A 26,807-nucleotide genomic window follows, 5' to 3' on the forward strand; every position below is an offset into this window, starting at 1 on the left:
GCAAACCTAAGTGACAACAAGTCCTTCCATCCATAGCATCATGGACCAGTTCAAAATACTATTAAGATTTAAGAACAATGTGATCTAGAAAAGTTCCTTGATATAATGTGAGATTCAAATATAGCAAACTAGTAAGGACTTCAAATAACTTCTACTTTCACACAAAAAAAAAGAGGAACAAATTATAAACCCTAGACATTTTATCTAAACAATTATCTGTCTTTCTCTTTTTGCAACTCACAAGCAGAAGTGCTTGCAAAATATGAACTTCTAGAAGAGAAAAACATCTACAGCATGAAGAAAAGAACAAAGCAAAAAATTTGAAATTTGAAAACCAAGTCAATCAAAACAGTTGTTTACTGAATTTTCTCATCCTTCTTACCAATCAACAAATAAAGTAAAACTAGTAGAAGATGAATGAGGAAAAAGCAATAAAAACTGAAAATGCAATAAAACAGAAAATGCAAGGATAAAAAATTATACTTCTGGAGAGATATTTCTGATACAAACCCGCATATTCATCATGGAGGTATGAACTTGTTTATTTGGAACAGAGCCAATTGTTCTATTTTAGATCTCTTTCTCAGCTTCATTAGGCTATAATATATATCTAATTTGTATATAGCTTCACTCAAAAAAATTATCAGCTCTCTGCACCACAATAGCTTCACATTGACTACTATAAACAAAATGCAGACCAATCAAATTGACATTCAAACCATAATCAACATTCTGCATAGCATCCTAGACTGAAAAAATTTTTAGTTGCCAGATTCATCCTAGACAGACCGGATCCGAATTTGGATCCGAATTTGGGCTTGGATCCTTGAGGATCTGAGCTGGATCCTTGATTCTGCCAATGGATCCTTCAGGATCCGCAGCAGATCCTAACGGATCCATAGGCAGAATCCTCAAGGATCTAAGCCATGGCCTGAGGATCCATAGGCAGAATCAAAGATCCAAGCCACAAGCCGGGGATCCTCAAGGATCATACTTCCATTTTGTAATTCAATAATTATCAAGTATACTAGATTCATAGATCCATTCTAGAATCATAGATTCATACTACAAAATGGTTTAGTTTCATAATTATGTATATTTCTCTTATTTCAAAGCATAGTTCCAAAAATCGCCATGAAATCGCTGAAATCGCCGAAATAGCGATAAGATTCATGGCTCCCGATTTTTTTGGAATCGAAAATCGCTGGTGGCGATTTTTTCTTGTGAATCGCCTGAATCGCCAAAATCGGCGATTCATGGCAAAAATCGCCAAAATCGCCATCGTGAATCTCCAGAAATCGGCCGCGGCAACAAGGATAGAAAGTTCAATTTTTTAAAAAAAACACATGTTTTATTTGCTTTCTAAGTTGACTTTCCTCTTTGTTATAACCCTAAAGAGCCTTCTATTTGCTTAGTATGAGTAGAAGAGAGGAAGAGTGAGAGAGAAGAAGAGAAAAGAGAATCCATAGGTTTCCAACCGGCAAGAAGGAAGAGCACCAAAGAGATCAGAAGTCCATTTGGGGAGGTCATAAATTGCATTGGGAGCATTAAGGAGTCAATATCAACACTCCTCAACTCATTTGCAAAAGGTAAGTGTTGGTTTTTTTTTTGCATGTTAGTGTAGTATGCATTTTTTGTTAAATTTTTTTAGTGTTCATTTGCAAATCTTGAATGTTTTTTATTTTTACTAAATTGCAAACTAGGGTTTGTTGTTTTGTAGTTTTTGTTTATTAGTTGCAAACTTTGATTTTTTACATGAATTTTTTTATTGCAGCAGCCCTTTGCTTTCATTTTCCAATTTCCACAATGGGTAAAAAAGATGAATGCTGGAAATATAATGAAGAGTTTCCTGGGAGAACCAAATATCAAACAAAATGTATATTTTGCAAAGAAAAAATAAATTCGGGAGGTATCTATAGATTGAAATACCACATTGCTGGCATACTTGGCCATGATGTCACAGTTTGCACTCAACAAACCGCTGAGGCAAAACGCTCTTGTTTAGTGGCATTAGAAAAAATTGAACAAGACAAGTTGACTAAGAAAATGCAACTTGAAGGGTTAAGAGGTATTGGCTCCCGTGCTCCCACATCCGCAACCACATCTACATCTGCAAGTGCATTTGCATCAGCTTCCGCATCTGTAGGTTGTGTTGGAGAGGGTTCTTCTAGGCCTCCTTTTCATCCTAGTGCTAGTGCTCATGTGAGTGTTAGTGGTAGTCGGTCTCATACTGAGACAGAGTCCAACACCAACCTATTGCGGCCTAGAGTGCGGAAAAGTAGAATGGATAGTTACTTTGTGCCCCGCACTACTCCTGGCTCCCAACCCACACTTGAGGGCATGGGTTTGAACAAGGAGATTCATGATGCTGCCAGAAAAGAGATTTGCAAATTCTGGTACTTTTGCAACATTCCATTTATTGCAGCCAGGTAATTGATTCTTTTTTCTTTGTTATCTTCAAAGTTAAAGTTAAAAGTAAAAGTAAAACTTTAATTATATCTACTTGTTTTATGATGCACACATGCATGCACAGACACAGGCCCTAGCGACATTCGTGAGCCCATCTTATATGCGGGAGATATGGCTCGACAATCCTCTAGGACCTACATTAGACGCCTTGCTGTTAGAATTTGAAAAGATTAATAACCCAGAAAACTAGTGCAAAGAGTAAATATCTAAACTATGAATGCAAATGATACAAAATCAAAATAGCATCATAGAGTTAGTCTCCAAGAGAGTAATGCAAATGCTGGAAGCAAAATAGCATTAAGAGGATGCAAAAATAAGAGATGCAAATACAAGCCAGGTAGCATGCTTATATAGGCAAGGAAGAGAGAGGAGGTGGCAACACCAACCAATGAGGAGCAACCATCTATCGGACTAAAGATAGCAAAGTATCTTCCCAAGATAGCTAATGGATGCTCACATGTAGGAAGGTGACACCTCACAACCATTCACCTAATAAGACATGCTTTATTAACCTAAGCGAGATTATTAAAAGTGTAGGAAAAACCTAGCAAAATAGAAAAAATAAAAAGCTACACTAACACCCCCCCATAAGCGAAGCTTAGGTGGATGTAGAAATGGGTCCCGGCAACGAGGCCATGTTAGGTACCCAAGTACAATGCAAGAAGATGCAACCTCTGAAAGTGGGGAAAGAGAGAAAACCACAAGGGAAAAACCCTCCCCCAAAAAGAGGTAAGAACCTAGTGAAGAACTGAAGAAGTCTCCCACTAGGGAAATTGTCCCCTAAAATATGAACAAGGAGTGATCATGAAGAAGCAGCATCACTGAAGCATGAAGAACCGCAAAATTCTGTCAAAATGCTGATCTGTAGAACCCCCATGGAAATAGAAGGCATGAACCATCAACCAAAGGAACCTCCATAGAAATAGTAGGCACGAACCATCAACCAAAGGAGCCTCCGTGGAAATAGAAGGCACGAACCATCAACCAAAGGAACCTCCATGGAAATAGAAGGCACGAACCATCAACCAAAGAAGCATAGAACAACAATATAACCTCCCCTTAAGGTAGGTGAGGTGACAGGCAGCTGAAAAGATGGGCCAAAAATCTCCTACAACACAGGAGCCAAACTCATCGAGAGTGAGGTACAAACACAAATAAAGGCATGTGTCGTCGACACTACATGAGGAATTAGAGAAAGAGGGCCTATAAGCGGCAAACAACTATCCCCCCCATGGCACTTTATATAATAGTGCGAGTACAACAAATCAAAATGATGAAAAGGATCCCAAAACGCAAGAGTGGCACTTTATCTCAGTGCGTTGCATAAAGATGCTTACAGTGAATATCAACAATGATCAGAAAAAAACATAAGGCTAAAACAACAGAAGGTAAAGCCCAAAATGAAGCAACTGAAGCAACAAAATCGATCTCCGAAGCTGAAACAAACAAAATATCCACCAGAATGCTAAAATGCAAAAGACTGAATAGGATGTGTCTGGAACAGAATCTGGAACAACAACCAGCATCATTGGAAAGAGCACAGAAAGAGCTTTCCAACGATATGACCCCTCATTGAATCTTGTGTGCCAAATAATGTTTCTAGCTTTGTCCATACTTCATTTGGTGTATCCAAAGACTCAATATGAAATAGCAAGTCAGGAGAAACAGACAAACACAATGTTCCATATGCCTCATTACATTTGTTAAACCACTTAGGCTTGTCTTCATCTTTAGCAGGTTCAGTTTCAAGTCCCATAGTTATCCTATTTAATCTAGCTTTCCTTAAGTGAATTATCATGCGCGATTTCCACTCAAAGTAATTTTATGGAGTTAGGATGGGCATATTTGTTTGATCCATGATGAAGGAATGCAAAGAAATGCTAAAAGGAAGAGAATCTAGCCACGACAATGCCCCCCCCTCTTTACTCAATCAAAGAACCCCCCCTCAAAGAAATATGATTTGGCACTTTATTTTAGTGCATTTACAACTACCACTAGAAAGAATTACTTAGTGGTCTTGATTTCAATGCATTACAAACCCTCATGAAGAGCATATGCTAGAAGTGAAACTTGAGCACAATAATCAAGGAAAAAAATAGCACCAATGTGATCTACTCAAAAAATCATGCACTTTCAAAAAAAGAATCACCTCGATACGAGGTCGTATGAGAAAGTTATGATCCTCCGAAGTTTCCAAAACGAGAACTGTGCACAGTCACGGCTGAGAATCTGCAATTTCTGAAGAATTCATGCATGAAAATCAAAAAATAACTCCACTAGTGGATAGAGCACAAAAAAATAGCCAAGTTCATAACAAGAATCATCAAAATCGGAGTCCGTATGAGCAAGAACGAGACATTTGAAAACTGCATTCAAATCTGCGACTGCCAACGGAGAGGGGTATGTCTGTAGCTTTGCATGCTCGATTCTGAAAAATATACAGCTTGCATGCAAAATCTAAAAGATACCCAGATGGTTTTTCGAGGCTGCGAACAAAACCCAGAAAGCATTTTTCTTGCTGATGAACAAAAGATGTTGCTGTAGTGTAAATCAGACGCCTTTAATAGAAAAAAACGGCTCCAAAAATCAAAAAACGACCCCAGCAACCAAAATTTAACATGCAAATGCTGGATCAGCTTCTCAAGTCCATCAATGGCATGCTGGAACCTGCAAAACTGATTGAAAACTCCAAATATGCAAGTTGGTTGTCAAATTTGAGATTGAAACCCCAGAGGAAAACTGTTTTTGTCAAAACTTTCCTGATTCTCAAGATCATCCAAAGATGCAAGAGAAGAGCATACTTCATTTTTCAAAAAACTAGAATAAAGTTTATTTTCCCCCCCCGAATCTCTCAAATAAGGAAACTAAAATCTACTCTTGCACATAGAAAAGCTCTGATACCATGTTAGAATCTGAAAAGATTAATAACCCAGAAAACTAGTGCAAAGAGTAAATATCTAAACTATGAATGCAAATGATACAAAATCAAAATAGCATCATAGAGTTAGTCTCCAAGAGAGTAATGCAAATGCTGGAAGCAAAATAGCATTAAGAGGATGCAAAAATAAGAGATGCACATACAAGCCAGGTAGCATGCTTATATAGGCAAGGAAGAGAGAGGAGGTGGCAACACCAACCAATGAGGAGCAACCATCTATCGGACTAAAGATAGCAAAGTATCTTCCCAAGATAGCTAATGGATGCTCACATGTAGGAAGGTGACACCTCACAACCATTCACCTAATAAGACATGCTTTATTAACCTAAGCGAGATTATTAAAAGTGTAGGAAAAACCTAGCAAAATAGAAAAAATAAAAAGCTACACTAACACTTGCTACTAGGCAGGCTGGATACTCAGAGGCTGAGGCTGAGGCTGTAGCCAAGCTTGAGGATGATGTTGAGGATGATGATGACTATGAGCCTGAGGCTTGAGCTGGAGCCTTGTTTTTATATTTTGTTTACAGATATTGATACTAAATCATTGATAGACATATGTTTCAAACTTTCATGGATCTTCATCTTAGATTCTTACATAAATTTATGATTTGATGTCTTATGGATCATCTTACATACATTCTATGATTTAAATCATTATGATCATTTGATTTCTATTTACTTCAGCTAGCCTACAATTTACATTTTAGATAACATAGTTACGTATGTGATGGATTTTATGTTCCATGTTTATGTATGTTAAGTTTTAACTTCTATTTGATGATGTTATAGTGTGCTTAAGTTATATTCAATAAAGGGTGCATGAAATAAGTTTTAAATTGTTAAAATCTTTAAATTTAAAGGGTTTTTTCAAATTTGCCGATTCATCGCTGATTCATTGCCGATTCACGATTTGATTCGGCCTTGCCGATTCCGATCCGATTCCGATTCACGTTTCTTTGGTTCAAAGTGTGTGTGTGTGTGTGTATATGTTCCAAGACTCTGCGAGTCAGAGGCAGAGGCGGCCTTTCTGAGGCAAATGTCCCCTAGACTCGGACTTGGCTGAGTCCTAGCAGAGTCCACGTGGACTCGTCAAGTCCCGAGCCTAGGTCTGTCTTGAAAAAAGAAAAAAAAGTTTCGAATTTGTGAGCTAATAGATATAGAGATTTCTGGAAGGTTTTTTTTTTCCAATGTATATTAATTCCGAAAATGATGTTGTGGTATGTTAAGAATTTATCAAGGATTGAATCTTAAACAATTCCTTGACCAATCTTAGATTATGAAGGCAACAAGATATAATGTTCTCATTTCAGTCTTTTGGGTGTGTAAAAAATTATGTAGAAAGAATGCCAACTGTCTAACAATATGCCTTATGCAGTTTGAATGCTTGAAATTGATTTTGACAAGCTTATTCTTAGGAAATTGTCCTTTCCCAATTTGCCCTTGTGTATAGGACTTGACACCTTTGGAGTGGGATTATCATGGTACTAGTACAATAGTACCTAGTCAAGCAAGTAATGATGTTTTTCAAAACTAATCTGGAACTATATCCTTGCATTAAAAAGTCAATGTTCTCCTACAGATTTTAGGAGAATAGTTATAAACCAATATAGTCAACTCCTAGTCTGAAAATATGAACAATATCTATCATATTATAGGAAATTTAATGTTTAAATCTTCAAATGTCGTTAACTAGGTTATAGAAAATTACACAACTGAATACATAGACATACTTGAGAGCCTTGTTGGTGTCTACAACGCACACATAAGTTGTAGCAAACATATTTCTCAATATTTGAGTCTTCCATGACTTATCTTAGGTGTATTCTTCAGAGGGCATAGGCTACTATGAACCTTTGTCTTCTACACTCTAGTTGATATTTTGATATATGTTTTGAACTTTTGATTCCATGAATTTCATATATTGTAGACATTTGACAGTGACACTATGTTTAACTTTATATTATATTATTCAGTTTTTTTCCTTCAGAAATTCGCTTTTATACTTATGTGATCTATGCAAAATTGTCTATGAGTGTTAACTAGCTTCTATTTATCTCAATTATTGTGTATTTGATGTTAATCGACTAAATGATGCATGAAAAACTCTTTAAATCCTTAAAAATCTTTGAATTTCACGATTTTTTCGATTTTTCGAGTCCTTGCCAAGTACGGTAGTCGAGTCCAAGTCTGAGCCCAATTTTGACTTCCCGAGTTAGAGGCGAGTCTGAGTCCCATAGCACTGATATATATATATATATACACATACTTATATTGTTACATCCCAATTTTTGACTCAATTTTAAAATGTTCATATAGCTGTTGAGACTTCATGTGAAGTAAATTGACAAGTAAAATTAGTTATGTTCATGTTAAATGGTAAGATGGTTAATCGCTATAATTTCTTATTAAGATGACATGTTAGTTAATCGTTATGATGTTATTATATTGTTATCGTGAAAAATTGGGAAGTTGGTTATTCATCATGGGATGTGAAATAGTGCATAGCTGTTATGATGGTCTATAAATAATGACTTGTTATGGTAATTGTGATTATATTGAGGAATATGATATAATCGTGGAGAATTTCCTTTCTTTGTAGGAGCACATCGAAGGGGGGGAAGCATTGCCAGAAAGGAATTGGGCACGGGGGACACCATCATCACTTGGCAAATAGGTACGAGTTGTAAAACCCCTATGGCTAAGGAAAAAGTGGCTAGACAAGCAAGAGAGTACATTGGATGACCATGAGCTAATCAATTGAGCTATATGTATACCACTTAATAATAAAAGAAATCACTAAGCATAAATTGAACTATAAACAAGTTGGTACCTTTATAATTGTGTTATTTGGTTGGAGACTCCTAGAGTTTAAAGCATGTCCTAACATATCGAGACCATGATATCTAAATATCTATACATGTACATACATACATGTATATATACATAAACAAATTATATATATAAGGACGTATACACATACTTGATATTTGGCATATACATAAAAAATATATTGTTGTGGTTTACTCATGTACACGTATATACATATATAGGTATTTTAGATACCATGATGTTATATATTAAGACAATATTATTGTTTCCTTCATCCTTGGCCAAAGTCTTATTTTATTTTTGCCTTGAGTGGCCACCTTGCTAATTAATTCTTTGGACTTTATGTCATTTTGGTGACCTTTTATATATTTAAATATTTTCCACATGTTCGATGGCTCTTTGATTTCTTTATAACTCCTTCACCACCACCTTTCTTGTTCTTCTTTATTGGAGCATTAGACAATTTATGAATTTTGATGAGTCTATTACCTTTGGGCGGAAGAGAGGATTTTGATGAGGCAATTTATTGGAGCTCTATTGATGGCAAGCATCTCAATCGTATTTTATTTAGTGATATAAGTTTCCCATAGTCGTATAAGCTCTGTATCTATTTCCAACTTCAATCTTTTAGCAAGATCACAGCTTGATACCAAAGTTGTTTGACCGCAGCTACCATTCCCCTATTTATTTGAACAAGAAACATTGTTAACTAGAAGTGAATTCATTGTCTGCAAGGGTCGTGAATCTCCACAATTGGGTGTTTATTGTTTGCAAGTGCAAGAAATCCTCTTGCACAGCCAGGAGGTGGTGATTATGTTCAGGTCATGCATTCTTTTCCATTTGATATAAGAAGTTTACCTTCCTAAATAGAAAGAGAGGAAATCTCTAAAGAAAGAAGTATCTTTTGTTTTCTTCATGAAGACTGTACATTAGCTTAAGCATCCAAAATCATTCAATTAGCATCAAAATACTGATTTCATATTAGAACACTGATCCATATCAGAATATTAGTTTTATATCAGAATATTGAATCTATATTAGAATCTTGATCCCATTATTTGAATACTGATTTGTAAGTGTCATATATGGTAGTGTACTAGGTGGTAATGTACTGGATGGCAGCATACTAGATGGCAATGTACTAGTTACTAGCAGAGACTACTACGAAGGTAAGCAGCCATAGAAACCAGCATACCATGAAGATAACAACATAAGATTGGCAAAATATAACTTTATTGATTGACTCCAAAGTCTACATTACCAGAAGTACATTGCTCCTACCATATCCCCCATCCTTACCTCCTCCCAACTATATAGTGCTTCAGGTTGGTTGTGCAAACCAATTGACACAACTATTCATTACATAACAACTTCATTACTAATTTCTTCATTTACTACTGCCTACATTTACCCCCTCCCCCACCCAAAAAAAAACACTAGTTGTCCCCAACTACTGTTTGTTGAGTTCTAGATCATTCTCTGTGGCCCTTTGCTTAGTGTGTGCACCCTTCAACAGCCGCATGGAAGCCATCAAATCCTTCTCCACTGTGCCTAGCTTTGTCTCCTTCTCACCTCTAACAGCTTGTTCCTCTATGAGTTTGATTTGTAGTTTTATTTGTTCTCCCAAGAGTGCCCATTCCCTGACTTCCTGAGCATTCTCCTAGATCTTCTTTTCTAACTCCATAAAGGTGGCCGGAAATACTTCTTCCATTTGTGCGAGAATCCCTAGGATCCCTCTTTGTCCGGCCCGAACTACCTTTGGTGTCTTTAACAGCTTCCAGTGGTGGCCATCTCTCTGCAACCAACTACTAGAGCTCTAAATGACATCACTCCCGCATGAAGGTGAGGAGTACTTTAGCTACTCTAGCTGTCCATCTGTCAAATTCTTCTACTCTATCCATGATACCACGCGTAGTACCTGTGATGGCCTCTAGTTTGAGTAAGAATCTCCTCATAGACTCACCAAAGCTTGGAACCCCACTCTCTCCTATCTGTGGTCTGCAAGTCGCATTCCCTCCTGTGTATGCCTCATGGATTTTTTCTAGCATAGCGTGAGTTTCAATCTCGGCATCTCCTACTTTGGTTGTTCCTCCTACCATCTCTAGGGATTGGAGGTCCTCCATACTGACCGAGTACTTGGCTAACAAGCTCTTTGTCTCGGCATCCATTTCTATCTGTGTCTCCACTACTAGTCTAGAGGTTACTATTGTAGAAGTTGGTACTGTTGGTGCTACGACCAAGGCAATTGGTCTTGTTGTGATGCCCTGAGGTGTGGCAAATTTGATTGTATGCCTTGTAGTCTTATGGTGGCAAAGATCCACACTATTCTTGTATTTGGCATCTATCGTAATGAGAGAAAATTAGGTATGAATGACAGTTGAGAGGTGGTGATGTTTATCCTTTTCGCACCCCATTGAGGGAGGACTCCTTCCTCCACCTATCTGCCAAAACTACCAAATCCACGAAATTCACCTAGGTTACTACCTTGTATGTTATTGTCTGATTACTCGCCTGGACGTGGCCCATCTCCACTTCCTATAATACCCATCGTAGTATGTACGGGTAGAGCGGTATGTGGTACCTGCCTTGTTGGTCCAGTACTTTCTGCATGAGCAAGACTCTCTTTTTTGTCCAAGTCCGGTAGAGGACCGTCAAATATTGGCACACTTTCAACATCCTTGGACATCTCTTGTGTCCCCTCATTTCCACTGCTCACTATCTTGGTATTGGAAGCCTTGGCATTACTTTCTTCTTCCTCACTTGTGTCTTCTTCTTCCACTATTTCCTCTTCTTCTTCACTACTACTTTTTGTTGGCAAGCTTATGGCCTTTCAAGGCCTCTTCTTTCTGAGTTCTATACTATCCTCTGCCAAGGTGTCCAAATGTAGCCAATAGTGCATTTTTGGTTTGTAAGGCTCTACTCTATTAACTGTGTGACTGTCCCCCAATACTCTTGTGCCACCTATGTGCTCAAGGCATCCAAAAAGAGAACTACGGTATGATGGGGCATATAGAAAGTTTTATGCCACAGCTGCAAAAATTCTCTTATCCTGTTGGACAAGGCTTCTGTCCAATTGTAGAGTTCCCCACAGCTTAGCCCTTCACCAACAGAAGCATCCAAGCTGCAGTGTCAGAAGTCCTGCTTCCACCTGTGAGCTTGCTTTTGATTAGATCCACAATGCACCTCCATTCCATACTGCCAATGAATATTTTTTTCAAGCCCTCACTGCTTCTTCAGATTTCGTCTTCTTCTTGTTTTTTCAAGTCCTTCCTGCAAATTAAGTCTATTAATTTTTCCTTTTCCATTGCTTCCATTCTCTTTGAGGGTTTCAAAATCTGTTGTCCTTTGTCCGGCACCCCAAATACTTTGTCAAACTCTCTCGGCAGAAATAATATTACCACTAGTTGATCCATATACTAAATCATGGATGTGTGGTCTCAACCATCATACCCATGGATTATTGACCAAAGAACTGATTTAAAAAAATGTACATCAAAGATCGACATGAATACAATCTTGTCTACTTGTGCTTTCCTCAACGCCATCTTTAGGTGGTGTTTGTCATCTTCAGTATTTTGCCACCAGTTCTTGCTATACTTTCAAATGCAATATTGTCAGCTCATGTTCTGGCATTTGTGTCCTTACCATTTCTTTTCTTGGGAGCCATTCTTGGCTGCAAATTGATATCATTGATATGGTCTATAATCTTATTGAATATGTGAATATGTATTGGTGAAATTACAAGCTATCGAATGTTTTAATTTTGTATATTTCTTTCTTTTCTTTGCATATGCATAGTTACACACACACACATATATATTTGAAATATATATACATGCATCCGCATCCCCCAAAAAAAATTCGCACATCCATGCACCCGCTTTCCGCATCCACTTCCGGATCTGCATCCAAATCAATAACTTAGCATAAGAAAATAAATAAAAATAAACCAATCATTAAAAAGGAAATACAAATATGTTTAGAGGGTAGGACTGAATTTTCATACCCGTACACACGTCTCTTGGTGTTTATATTAATCTATTATATGGCCATAACCTCATTCATTTACTCATATACCTTAATTTGAATGTTGTAGCTGTCCACATCACAGTTCACATAGCCCAAATCTCCAGCTATTATGCAATTAGCTGATTTAACAATTATGTTCAAAGATGAAAAGAATGGGTGCTAAGTTGTAAAACAAAATTCAAACTCATTACAAAGTAACTGCAGCTATCAGCATAAACACAATTAAGCACAAAACACACTTTATCAAAACTACATGCTCCAACAACCACTAACAGCCGTAGACAGCAGACAAATCAAAAGAATGAAAAAAATCTGATTGGTAACTTCTCTTTCTAATATGCTAAAGTTGGAAGAATTTCAAACGATATGAAAATAGAACAATTATCAACAATTGACTAATACTGCTGATTGTCTGAGAAGATGAAACAATGATTACAATTAAAGTCATAGACCAAGACTTCAACCTCATCCAAATTAGAGAGTGACTAAAAGATAAGCAACAACACATATATAACGAACACAAATGACCCTCACTCTAAACGACGAGCTCCATCAGCCACAGAAAGCTATAAGAGGTAGTAAAGTTCAACGAAAGAAAACAACAGCTGACTAAATAATTTGGGCATTCTTAAATCAGCAAGTTGTCTTTTAAAGACTCGAAAACAAGATAATTGGAATCACAAAATAAAGGACACATTGTAACTTCATTGTTCATAATCCTAGATTTAATAGAACAAATTTTGTATTTCTTATGCAGACTAGAAATTAAACAGGTGAACTTATCAATCATTTCGTGTAAGTATGCACATTTTAAATGAATAGAAGAACAGCTTCGTTAAACACATTTTTATTGTCTTATTTCCTGTATAATGCATTTTGTCAATCTTTTCAATTCCTTGTTTTGACAGGCGTGCATTGATATCAGAACAAGGTTGGAGGGGAAGGGTAATACTTTATATCTCTTATAAAGACTAATCATTAAACAGATGAACTGATAAGTTATTTCATCTATGTAAGTACATATGAGATGAGTGGAATGATAGCTTCATTCAACACTTTCTAATTATCTAGTTTCCTGCACATTGTGTTGTGCCAATTTTCTTTGCATTTCATTCCAAAGCCAATATTGATACCAGATTAAAAAGAATGAGAAGATCAAATTTATATTTTTAAGCATATTTATTCTTATTTTGAATTTCAGTAAAGATTTCAATGGGCGATTTCTAATTTTATTGTGAAGCAAAGCGCATTTCCAGTATATTTCAGATCAATTTAAAATAGAATGGAATTCATGTAATCGTCCCTTTCCACAGATGCCAGCGTCTTGGTGCCATTCGTTCCCATCACAACATCGTTATGTCGCTCTGTGTAAACAACCTAGGGAATAAGATCTCTGTCCACTTTTTGTTTTTGCCTTAAAACTTCCTAATTCTTGAACAATTCATTGCAACTGTTCCATCTTTGAGTCTCTGACAGTATTGTTCTCTCTCTCAACATAATAAGCAGCTAAAAATTCGGCATATACAAATGCCAGGAAGAAGCACCATTGTTTGCTTGTAAAGTCGCAGATGCTCATTATATTGAAAGGGCAAATTGTATCAGTCATGTTGAATACTTCGACTCGCGCCATTGCTTTGGCCAAATGTACACCTGCCTTCAATACCCACGCAAGACCTGCAACAATCTGCGTGCCCTAACCAACAAATTTATTGGAATTTCGCAGCATTCTGTAATCCTAGCCTTAAAGGGCAGTGTGCCCTAGTGCGAACAACGAATATCGTGCCCTTTTTTCCAAAATACAAATAAACAGTAGCTAGTCACTTTTCTAACAAGAGCTCTTTAAGAAAAGAGTCACTTTAAAGATCAACATATTGTCCCAAAACTTTTACAAAAGAGGAAGAGGATTCCGATTGGCAAAGTTTTAATGACACAAGAAAACCATGCTACCTTCCAAAACTCTCTTTTGCGGCTGTCTAGAGTTCTGGAAAACCATTCCAAGCCTGATAAACAACATTTCATGGACAAGGATAATCTTGTTCTTACTATCATTAAAGCATTGGAGGAGTGTTAAAGATCTAAGGCCACTAGAGAAGCCAAGAACACTTTTCCGGCTAATCCGTGGTTTGATGAAGAATGCAAAACAATAAAAAGAAATTGGAAAAAGAACATAAATAAAGAAAGTAGAAAGGAGTATGATCAGCTGATTAAAAAGAAGAAAATAGAGTATGTAAATAAGAGAAGAATCGAGTTGATTAATCTTGGTAAAAACAACCCCAGAAAGTTTTGGAAAGAACTTCAGCAGAGAAAAATTCAGTTAGAGAACAACATAACAGGAACCAAATGGCTGGAATATGCCAAGACTCTATACAAGTGTGATCTAGGAGAACGTAGAACCATGGAAACAGGGCCTACAAGGGAGTTATTCAGCGAAAATGATATTATCCAAGGTATAAGGAGGTTAGCTGCCGGTAAAGCGCAAGATATAGATGGGCTTCAAGCTGAATATTTAAAATGGGGTGTTGAAATCCTCACACCACACATCACTAAAATTTTCAACAATGTTAATAGAGAAGGTTTCCTTGTAAAATGGACAACAAGTGTGGTGATCCCACTCCACAAAAGTGGAGATATAAATAATCCTTCTAATTACCGAACCATCATGATCAATCCACTTTTTGGCAAGTTATTTGGCAGCTTGGTAGAACAAAAAATCAGCAACTTGGCTGAAACAGAAGGCAAACGTGCAATAGGGCAAGCATGCTTTAGACCGAAGCACTCTACTATAGATCATGGCATCACTCTTAGATACTTGATTGAGAAAGTTTGGGACACTCCGGGGAACGAGGCTTTTTGTTGTTTCATGGACTTTAACAAAGCTTTCGACACAGTGCCACGCAATAAATTATGGGATAAAATGGAAGAGTTGAAAGTTCCTAAAGAACTTAGGTCAATAGTTTACAGATTATATGAGCAGGTCAAAGCTAAAATTAGAACGACAGAAGGGCTATCAGAAAACTTTGACAGCAACATCGGGGTTAAGCAAGGGTGTCCGCTATCACCAACTTTATTCGAGCTCTATATTGACAAATTAGAAGAGTGGATAAACAAGACCAATGGCGAGGGAGTGCAGCTAGCCCACTTTGTGATAAGATTGCTCTTATATGCGGATGATTTCATAATTCTTGCTAGAACAGCTAAAGGTTTGAAAGAGCACTTGACAGCACTAAAATTTTTTTGTCATGAAGTTAGAATGCAAGTTAACACTAGTAAAACCAAAATTATGATCTTCTCGCTGAAGAAGAATAGGGGCATACAAGATGAGTTTCTATTGAAAAATAGCCCACTTGAGATTGTGGAAGAGTACAAATACTTGGGCATTAATTTCTATAACAAACTCAATTGGGATACTTGCAGATCAAAAAGGATCCAAGGGGGATGGAAGGCGTTATACTCTTTACAAAACAAGTGCAGGAACGCAGAATTATGGGATTGGACAACCATGAAAACTCTTTTTGGTTTGATGGTCACTCCGGTTATTTTATACGGATGTGAAGTGTGGGGAGGTAGTATGTCCGAACAAAAATGGCAGCAAGTAGAAAGAATTAAAAAACACTTCATCACATGCAATCTTAAAGTCAAGACCACAGTTCCGTATGAGATCCTTTTGGCGGAGGTGGGTTCCTATCCATTAGAAGCCGTTGCTTTGGTTCGAATGATAAGCTACTTAAAGAAAACCCAAGGTCTGGAAACACATCGTTGGCCCAAGTTGATCATAGAAGAAAAACTTGTGAGGCGGAAAAGCACATGGATGAAGCAAAATGACAAATGGATGCGAAAATGGGATATCAACATCCAAACTTGCCCAGATAACATTATAGAAATAAAAAAGTTTGTCAATGAAAAATTTCACAATACTCTGTGGACAAGACGCATAGGGCGGAAAAAATATTATTACATTAAAAAATTTAATCCCACTTATAGTCATGATGAAAAGGCATATATTAGAGCACCTATTAACTGGAAAGCAAAAATGTTGATGGCACAACTTAGAACTAGTTCACATCAGCTGCGATGTGAAACTGGTAGGTGGCAAGTTCCAAAGGAAGAGTGGGCAGACAGAACATGTTTATTTTGTAATATGGGAATAGTTGAGACAGAGCAGCACTTTGTCAAGGACTGCCTGGCTTACAATGACATCAGATTTGGTTATACAAAAATATTGCAGAACAAGGACTTCAAATATTTATTCGAGGAAGATCAAGTGAAGAGAGCAGCGGATTTGATTACCAAACTTCAGAGAAGGAGAGACAAGTTATCCAAAACTTTACAACTGACTAGTTCCGCTCCTGACTCGGGAGGGTGATTGTATGGGTCCCATAGACTACTTTAGTCTCGTGGACGTCATTAAAAGGGTGATTGTAAGGGTCCCATAGACTACTTTAGTCTCGTGGACGTCATTAAAATCTATCATATCATATCATCATAGCCCGTAATGCACTTCCTTACGAAGGAGAGGACTTAGAATTTTTAGTGAAAAGTTGGAAAAAACAATGTAAAGGGAGTGCATTTTCATGGTTGTATAGCCACGGGCTCGAAGTCCCTGCCTATTGAGTGGACGAAGAAATAAAAAGCGATAAGCAACATACAATAAACATTGTGATTGCACAAAATCCTTAATTTGAAAATTATCAATTCAAATAATTTTTATTTCCAATTTTATGTCTTCAGCAAATTTGGAAAACCAATATGAGGATGACATTCTTATATTTATATTTCAAATGACATTCTTATATTTATATTTCAAAAATTTTCAATATTTATTTAATGAAAGATCCCTGATGGATGCCCTTGCTGATTTGCTGTAGTTTTTAAATTAATAAACTATATTTTTCTGTGATTTCTTTGATAGTCTTTGAGAATAGATAGAAGTTGCAGAAGGTTTTGTTTTTGTTTTGTGTTTTTTGATAGTTTTCACAATAGTAATGAATAATGAACAATAAACATGAGAGGAGATTGAAAATAAATAAGAGCATAGAGCCAAATCAGAATTGCTATAAATTGTACCAGACAGATTTCTAATTTATAAAGCCAAATAATAAATCCAATGCAGTTCCAAGGAGCTTACATCCAACAATGATGTCAAATTGCAGCAAATGGCGGCCCTAAGACTGCAAGGAATCACATCCCAGCTGAAAGAATCAATCTGCAATGCTGAAACCATAAATCTACAACCTAAATCCACAATAAAGAATGGTGTATTCTATCCCTGAGAGCAACGCACACTATCTGAATAATCCAATGCCAATAATTACTGAGGGCTATGTCCCAGCCAATCCAAAACCTAGGGTTTGCATCCTAGATGAAGAATTGCTCTCTCAAAGCCAATTCACAAAAACAAGTTTTTCAATATGCAAAAGATGATCTTAGAATGAAGCTTCCATCTCCTTATAACCCCCTCTCAATTGCAAATCAAACCCTAAGTGTCTCCAAGTGGTGTTGTGTAGTGAAAATGTTATAATTTCTTATTTTAAAGTAGTCATGTTACTATAAAATAACCTTTTTCCTCATAGATAGAATTCCATTCACTAAAATGCCCTGAGACCAAAGAGAAAGATTTAGAGAATTTTGAGACCTTTCCAACGAGCTATCACACCATAGGATGCGCATCCAGATGAGGCCAAAAAACCCCTTATTACTCCAAAATGGCTAAATCTTAACCTTATTTAATTTATTTAATCACCAACTTAGGAAATATTTAAATATATTAAAATATTTCCCAAATGGTCCCAAAAGGCCCAAAATGACCAATCAAACATAAATATGACTTTGTCACCTGTCTGTGACTGATGCCAAACAAGATGGGTCAACTGGCAGTCCATCCCTAAAATCTAGGGATGCTCCTAAAAAGTAGGAGACAGCCCCAATCAACCAAAATTGAGTCCCAATGACTCCCTTGTTGTGTGCACCTCTGAGAGAACTGTCACTAAACTGGGAGTTCCTCCTAAAAAATAGGAGATGCACTCTAAGTCTCCAAAATGTTCGCCGAGGTCTCTGAATGCCTCCTAGACCACTCCTAGTCAATCCCTACAAATTAGGAATCCCTCCTAAATTGTAGGAAACTGTTGTCTACTGCTCCAAACTACTTGGGAAGCTCATGCATGACTCTCAAAGTCCCTGGGTTGGTTCCCTCTACGCTCTGCTGGCCTATGGGAACCAGATAATAGACCAACCCTGCTAGAAATGTTGTCACTAAGGAAGGGCAGAAATTGGGGACATGACATTTAATGATTAAGTGCTTAAATCGCAGCAGATGCTTTTACTATGAGCTATAATTGCCAAGAATGTGAGGTAGAAGGAGAAGAGAAGAATGTGAGAGTGGATTTGGGGAAATTGCACAAAGGTGGATTAAATATATGGGAGTTCATCTATGGTGATCATTGTCTTTATGTGCTTAATTTGTATAATATATAGTTATGTGAACTTAATGAAAAAAAAAAATTAGAAACTTAATTTTTAAAAATGTGAAGCATTTGTCTATATAGTTACATTTTATTTATTAATTTTCTATTTTTAAATAATATTTTTCCTTGATATTAATGATAAGATTTTATTTGGGATAAAAAAACTAATTCTTATCAATGCAAATTTTGAAAGAGAAAAAAATTAATAGAAATTAGAAATAATTTTTTTAAAGCATATTCTTTTTTTTATGTGAGACATGACAATCACATGTTATAAAGTCAAGGAGACATTTATTTATGTCCTTGAGACAATAACTTGTCAATGGACTCATTAAACTTGTTATCGTGAGAAGATAATTAACATCATCATGTTGGAAGGCAACTCATGTTTAATACTACCTTAGAAAACATTCACATCCAAATATTATAAGTTCATGTGGAACAAATTTTAAATCCTCACTAAGTCCATACATAAATCACTTCAATTAAAATTTGCAAACATCTATAAGATTTGCATGAGACTTCAAAGATGGGTATATCCTTCTTTCCAAATATTGTGTTATTTTTATTATAATATATGCAAAAGAATTTATGCGTGAGCATTTATTCAAGATAAAGAACAGTGGAGACAATTGCTAGGCATTAATAAAAATAGAGATGATGTGATGGACGTGGTGGAAATCATGTTAGAAAGCTTACCATGTTTTCATTAGCATTAAATAAAGACTCTTAATATCATTGTGAATTTTAAATTGTAACCCTATTTTAAACTCCTAAATAACCCAACCACAAGCCTAGAATCTACAAACAAATCAACCACACTAATAGAGTTCTAATTCAAATGCATCATTGTACAATAATCCAATAAATAACCTTCACACATATTATTAACTTTGAATCCATTGTTTGTCATGTTGATGTTTAAGGTAGCTACAAGAGAGCTCCTTCATAACTATGTATGTTTTCCTCAACAAATTTATACTGTGAGTTGCATATGTAACATCATGAGTTAGAGGCTTCATGTCTAATACAGGTCATGTTACTTGGCATCATGCTTCATTATGTCATGGTTACTTGGTATCAAGATCACTTGGCACTATTGTTAGCTGACAACATCCACATCATCTTTAATGTTGTGCTCTTCTTTCATGTTTTCTTATGTATCATAAATGCATTGTAAAGGTCGTTGTTTGTGCTTCATTTTTAACTCTTACCATTATCAAGAGGTGCCTACCATTCTGGAGAAGAATTGTGTGTTAGCCTTGAATTTTATGTAGTTAATTCATGCTATAATATTGAAAATAGTGAATAATGTATGCTTTTAGATATATGTTTCTCTTGATGAATAGTTTAATTCTATAAACAATGACTAATCTTTGTAAAAACGATTCTAGGATGGATCAAAGAAGCAACAACATGATGAGACATCACATGCAAAGTCTTGTAGGCTATACAAATGAAAAATAGAGTTTTCTTTGTAGTCATGCGACTAAATTAGTGGCATGTAACTTCATTAAATAGGAAGATCCTATGTAGAGTATCATTGTGATTAGTTTCTTTGAAGAAGAAGAAATGACATTTAGAGAGAGACCATTCAGTTGCATAAATTAGATTCAGATGGAGCTTAAGTGGCAAATGTAGAATGTCAAGTCCTTTGAAGAGGATCAATAATCTTGTGTAGTAGTGTGACTATTGAGGCTCCTTGTTTGGTCACCTTGGAATCAACTTTTTTGTGATAATCTAAAATGAGTATATTGTCCCTATTGAGGGAGTCTCGGCAAAGAGGGACTCTTAACATTTAGATGATCTTTTATGTGTTGATGAGTTCTTCTCTAAGAGAGAAATGTTTGAGGTGCAATCCCTTGTTAATGAGTTCTTCTCTATGAAAGAAGTTCAAGGTGTAATCCCTTGTTAATGAGTTCTCTATGAGAGAAGTTCAAGGTGAAATCCCTTGTTAATGTGTTCTTCTCTATGAGAAAATTTCATGGTGAAATCCCTTCTTAATATGTTCTTCTCTATGAGAGGACTTCAAGGTGAAATCCCTTGTTCTACTCTCTGGGAGCAGCCATGGTGAAAGTTATGTGTATTTTTTACTCACACTCTAGAAGTATATATGGTGAATATAGTTATGTTGAGACAAAAATTTATATTGAGAAAATTTGTGATGAGATTTTTCTATAGACAATTTTGGGTTGGAACTTCATTGTGTTTGTCAAATTGAGACATTCTATGACATAGAATGATCTCTCTCTTGCTAAGTGAGAGTGTAAATGTTTAAGGTAGTTGTGAGATAGCTACTTCATAACACTGTTGGTTATCTTCAACAAATTTATGATGTGAGTTGCATATGTGACATCATGAGTCAGAGGCTTCATGTCTAATAACTATCATGTTACTTGGCATTGTGCTTCTTGGAATCATGGTTACTTGGCACCATTGCTAGCTAGCAACATCCACATTATCTTTTTTTGTCATACTTTTCCTTCATGGTGTCAATTCATATTTTCTTATGTATCATAAATGTATTGTAATAGATATTATTTGTGCTTCATTTTTACCTCTTAACATTATTAGGAAGTTCTTACCATTATGGAAAAGACTTTTGAGCTAGCCTTGGATTATTCTCAATGTCATGATTAGATTTCTAGATGTGTAGCAAATTACTGAGAGACTACTCTATGTGTGAGAAAAATTCATTATTATTTTGTGTATTTATATTGCAAGAAAAGAGAGGTATGTGATTATCCTCTAAGCATGTATGTTGTTATGTTCAATCAACAATTGCATTTCTTCTTCTCAATGAAGTCTAAAGTGCTTGCTTGTTAGTATGCATTTGTTAGAATCTAATAAGATTAACAACCCAGAAAACTAGTGCAAAGAGTAAATATCTAAACAATGAATGCAAATGATACAAAATCAAAATAGCAACATAGAGTTAGTCTCCAAGAGAGTAATGCAAATGCTAGAAGCAAAATAGCATTATGAGGATGCAAAAACAAGAGATGCAAATACAAGCCAGGTAGCATGCTTATATAGGCTAGGAAGAGGGAGGAGGTGGCAACACCAACCAATGAGGAGCAACCATCTATCAGACTAAAGATAGCAAAGTATCTTCCCAAGATAGCTAATGGATGCTCATGTGTAGGAAGGTGACACCTCACAACCATTCACCTAATAAGACATGCTTTATTAACCTAAGCGAGATTATTAAAAAGTGTAGGAAAAACCTAGCAAAATAGGAAAAATAAAAAACTACACTAACACCCCCCCATAAGCGAAGCTTAGGTGGATGTAGAAATGGGTCCCGACAAGTCAAGCCTGATGAGGTGCCCATGTACATAAGATTTCTTAAAAGAGAGAGAAAAGAGACCCCCTCACACAAAAAAGTCAGGACTTCGAGTGAGAGGAAGAGGTCCCCCCAAAAGATGAAGCATCCCGCACCCCCAGCAAAGCTCGCAAATGAAGGAACTTTCTCTCAGTGAAGGGTTTGGTGAAGATATCAGCAACTTGCTTGGAAGTCGAACAATAGCGAAGGTCAATGACATGACCATGGATGAGCTCCCAGATGTAGTGCATGTGGACCTCTATGTGTTTGGTCCATTGATGATGAATTGGATTCCGTGAGATCTGAATGGCACTCTAGTTGTCATAAAATATGACTGATGGTTGTCTGATCTAGATACCAAACTTAGTGAGAAGATGTTGAATCCAAATGGCCTCAGTGGCGGCATTTACAGCCCCCCGATACTCAGCCTCAGTAGAAGATAGAGCAATAGCAGACTGCTTTTTGCTCGACCAACAAATAGGACCTGACCCAAGTGAGAAGCTATACCCTGAAGTAGACTTGTGATCCTCAGAATCACCTGCCCAATCTGAATCTGTGTAGCCCACCAAATCAAGCTCAATACTTGTTGCGTAGTGAATCCCACAACTATGAGAACCCTGAATGTAGTGAAGGATCTTCTTGGCTGCTTTCTAGTGTAACTCATGGGGCTCTTGCATGAATCGAGAGACCATGCCTACAACATAGGAGATGTCAGGTCTCCTATGAGTCAAATAAATGAGACTCCCAACAAGTTGGTGGTACAAAGTGCCATCAACAAGTGGAGAAGAACATTGAGCCTCAAGTTTGACTCCAGAAAGGAAGGGAGTCAGAGCAGGCTTACAGTCAGCCATATGAAACCTCGAGAGTAAATCTAGAGCATACTTGGATTGTGTGATGGTGATCCCAGAAGGAGACTGAAGGATCTCAATCCTGAGAAAGTAATGCAACAAGCCCAAGTCAGTCATCAAAAAATTGTCTTGAAGGGCCACTTTGACAGCCTTAATGGTGGGTGAAGAACTACCTGTGATCAGCAAGTCATCAACATACAAAACCAAAAATAGAAGTGAATCACCCTGTTGCAAAATGTAGACATTAGGATCAGAATGGCATCGAGTGAACCCAATTGATAGAAGGAAGGAGTCCATCTTGGCATACCAGGCCCGAGGAGCCTGTTTGAGGCCATAGAGAGACTTTCAAAGATGACACACAAGTGAAGAATCCTGAAGGAAGCCATGTGGCTACTCCACATAGATCTCCTCATGAAGGTCACCATGAAGAAAAGTACTCTTCATATCCATCTGATGTACTTCCCAACGATTAGTTGTAGCAATGGCAAGAACAATTCGAATGGAATTCATTCGTGCAACTGGCGCAAAAGTCTCAGAGTAGTTAATCCCAGGAACCTGGGAGAATCCTTTGGCGACCAAGAGAGCCTTGTGTTTGTTAACTGACCCATCTGCTACAAATTTTGTCCGATAGATCCACTTACATCGAACAAGTTTTCTTCCTTTAGGAAGAGGGACAAGATCCCAAGTGTGGTTCCTCATCAAGGAACTATACTCTTCCTGCATAGTTGTATCCCACTTAGAAATACCAGAAGCCTCATGAAAGGACTGTGGATCTGAGGCAGTAGCAATGAAGACATGTGGGGCATCCTGGAATTGTGAACGAGTTCGCCTAGTGTCTGATGGATCCCCAACCCAATCACCTGCAGACTGCAAGGTCTGTCTAGCCCAAAGTGGGCAAGAAGATGGAGAATCTAGAGGGGAATCATTAACCTCTAAATGATGACTAGGAGAGGAAGGAGGTGAGTTCTCTAAATCACTTTCTGCATCAGAAGTAGAGGTAGAAGACTGTTCAAGTGAATTTGACTCATTGGAAGATCTGTCATGTATTCCAAGTGACTCTAATGTCAAGGTAGAAGGAGTTGGAGAAGTGATAGAAAGTGAGCTTGAAGATCCCTCCTCAAATTGAACACTCCTCTCAATGAATAACTCATGTGTAGTAGGGTGGAGCAACTGATAACCCTTCACACCATCAGGATAACCTACAAATATGCAAGGTCTGCTTTGTGGATCCAAGGCCTTAGGTTTCTCTGTAGGAATGTGGGCCCATGCAGGGGAGCCAAAAAATCAAAAGTGCTTAATTGATGGTTTTCGATCGCTCCAAGCTTCAAAAGGAGTAACTCCCTTCAAGGCTCGGTGAGGAACACGGTTCTGGATATAACAAGCACAGTTAATGGCTTCTGCCCAATACTATGGTGCAATAGATCTAGAGTGAATCATACAGTTTGCCATTTCCTTCAAGGATCTATTCTTCCATTCTGCAACACCATTTTGTTGAGGATTGTATGGAACTGAATGCTGTAAATCAATCCACTTTGAAGTGCAAAATCTTTCAAACCGATGGTTGACATACTCACCACCATTCTCGGTGCGCAAAACCTTGATGGCTTTCCCAGATTGCTTTTCTACAAAATTTTTGAAGTCTTGAAAATGATCAAATACCTCTGACTTCTATTTAAGAAAGTACACCCATGTATATCGAGAAAGGTCATCAATGAATGTGAGGACATATCGGGCCCTGCTGAAAGAAGGATGTTGAAATGGACCAGCCAAATCACTGTGAACTAACTCTAGTATCTGTGAAGCTCTCCATGCCTTACTTTTGTCAAACTTTTCCTTAGGATGCTTACCAAGAATGCAACCTTGGAAAACACCTCCTGAGAATTGAACCGAAGGCAACCCTGTGACCATGCTCTGCTGGTTAAGCTGATGCAAATAGTGGAAGTTAAGATGGCCAAACTGCTCATGCCATAATTTACTCACATCATTAGAGTGAGTGAGCAAAACAGATGAAGGAGGATAAGGAACAAAGTGAGAAAATAGATAGAGCCGTGACTAATGATCTGCTCTCCCAACTGCAACTACAGAATCACTATGCAACTCATGTATCTCCACTGAATTAGGAGTGAACTCAACCTACTTACCTAAACCTGTGTGAGTGATTTGGAATATTGATAGGAGATTAGTTGATAATGAGGGTACACAAAAAACATCATGGAATGTGTCATCCCCCACATCAACAAACCCTCTCCCACACACCTCAATAGGAGTGTCATCACCCATCAAAATAGAAGGCATAGTACATGGCTCTAAGGATGCAAGTTCTTCCTTAGATGAAGCCATGTGGTGCGAAGCACCCGAATCAAGAACCCAAGTGGATGGTGAGGAAGCAACTGCAACAAGAGCTTTGCCCTTTCCTTTCCCCTTGTTGTTTTCTTTTGCCTTGTTAGACTCTTCATTAGAACTTTGTTTGATAGACTTAGGAACACTAATATTATTCTTCTCAAGAATGTATGTCAAGTGATCAATTTGTTTCTTCAAACATTTATGTTCATCATGACCGGGTCTTTTACAATAGGCACATTTAACCTTTTCTTTCTTAGGCTTATCGCCCTTAGAGGATGAGGTATCAATAGTTGCTTTTGAAGCAATTGGTATCTGATCCTTCTTTTCCTCACTATTATTTTGTTTCTCATCCTTACCATTGTTGTTACTACTTTGTCCTTTTTGTTCTTTTGTGCCTTGGTTGGTTGCTAAGGCATGTGACTTAGAGGACTTAAGAGTGCCCATCTGGATTAGCTTGTCCTGTTCTTGAGTGAGATTGACAGCAAAATCATCTAGAGATGGCATGGTGAATTGAGTACCAAGTGCACCCTTAGTAGCATAGAAGGTAGAGAGAAACACAAAATATTCTGAACTTAGCTTAGAGAGAATACTGAGAATTAGTTGTTCATCTTTCTTTTCAATTCCACATTGTTTTAACTGTAGCCTTAGTGATTTCAATTTGGTGAAGAAATCTTGGATTGTGTTGAAATTGCCTGGACTCAAACTAATTAATTCATTTTCCAACATATGACCCCTCATTGAATCTTGTGTGCCAAATAATGTTTCTAGCTTTGTCCATACTTCATTTGGTGTATCCAAAGACTCAATGTGAAATAGCAAGTCAGGAGAAACAGACAAACACAATGTTCCATATGCCTCATCACATTTGTTAAACCACTTAGACTTGTCTTCATCTTTAGTAGGTTCAGTTTCAAGTCCCATAGTTATCCTATTTAATCTAGCTTTCCTTAAGTGAATTATCATGCATGATTTCCACTCAAAGTAATTGTATGGAGTTAGGATGGGCATATTTGTTTCAATGCATTACAAACCCTCATGAAGAGCATATGCTAAAAGTGAAACTTGGGCATAATAATCAAGGAAAAAAATAGCACCACTGCAATCTACTCAAAAAATCATGCACTTTCAAAAAAAGAATCGCCTCGATACGAGGTCGTATGAGAAATTTATGATCCTTCGAAGTTTTCAAAATGAGAACTGTGCATAGTCACGGCTGAGAATCTGCAATTTCTGAAGAATTCATGCATGAAAATCAAAAAACAACTCCACTAGTGGATAGAGCACAAAAAATTAGCCAAGTTCATAATAAGAATCATCAAAATTGAAGTCTGTATGAGCAAGAACAAGACATTTGAAAATTGCATTCAAATCTGCGACTGCCAATGGAGAGGGGTATGGCTGTAGCCTTTCATGCTCAATTATACAAAATATATAGCTTGCATGCAAAATCTAAAAGATACCCAGATGGTTTTTTGGGGCTGCGAACAAAACCCAGAAAGCATTTTCCTTGCTGATCTATAGAAGATGTTGCTGTAGTGTAAATCAAACACCTTTAACAGTAAAAA

This window comes from Cupressus sempervirens, chromosome 10 (assembly GCF_028749045.1).
Source record: "Cupressus sempervirens isolate cs-2001-9-10 chromosome 10, ASM2874904v1, whole genome shotgun sequence".
NCBI classification, from domain to species: domain Eukaryota; kingdom Viridiplantae; phylum Streptophyta; class Pinopsida; order Cupressales; family Cupressaceae; genus Cupressus; species Cupressus sempervirens.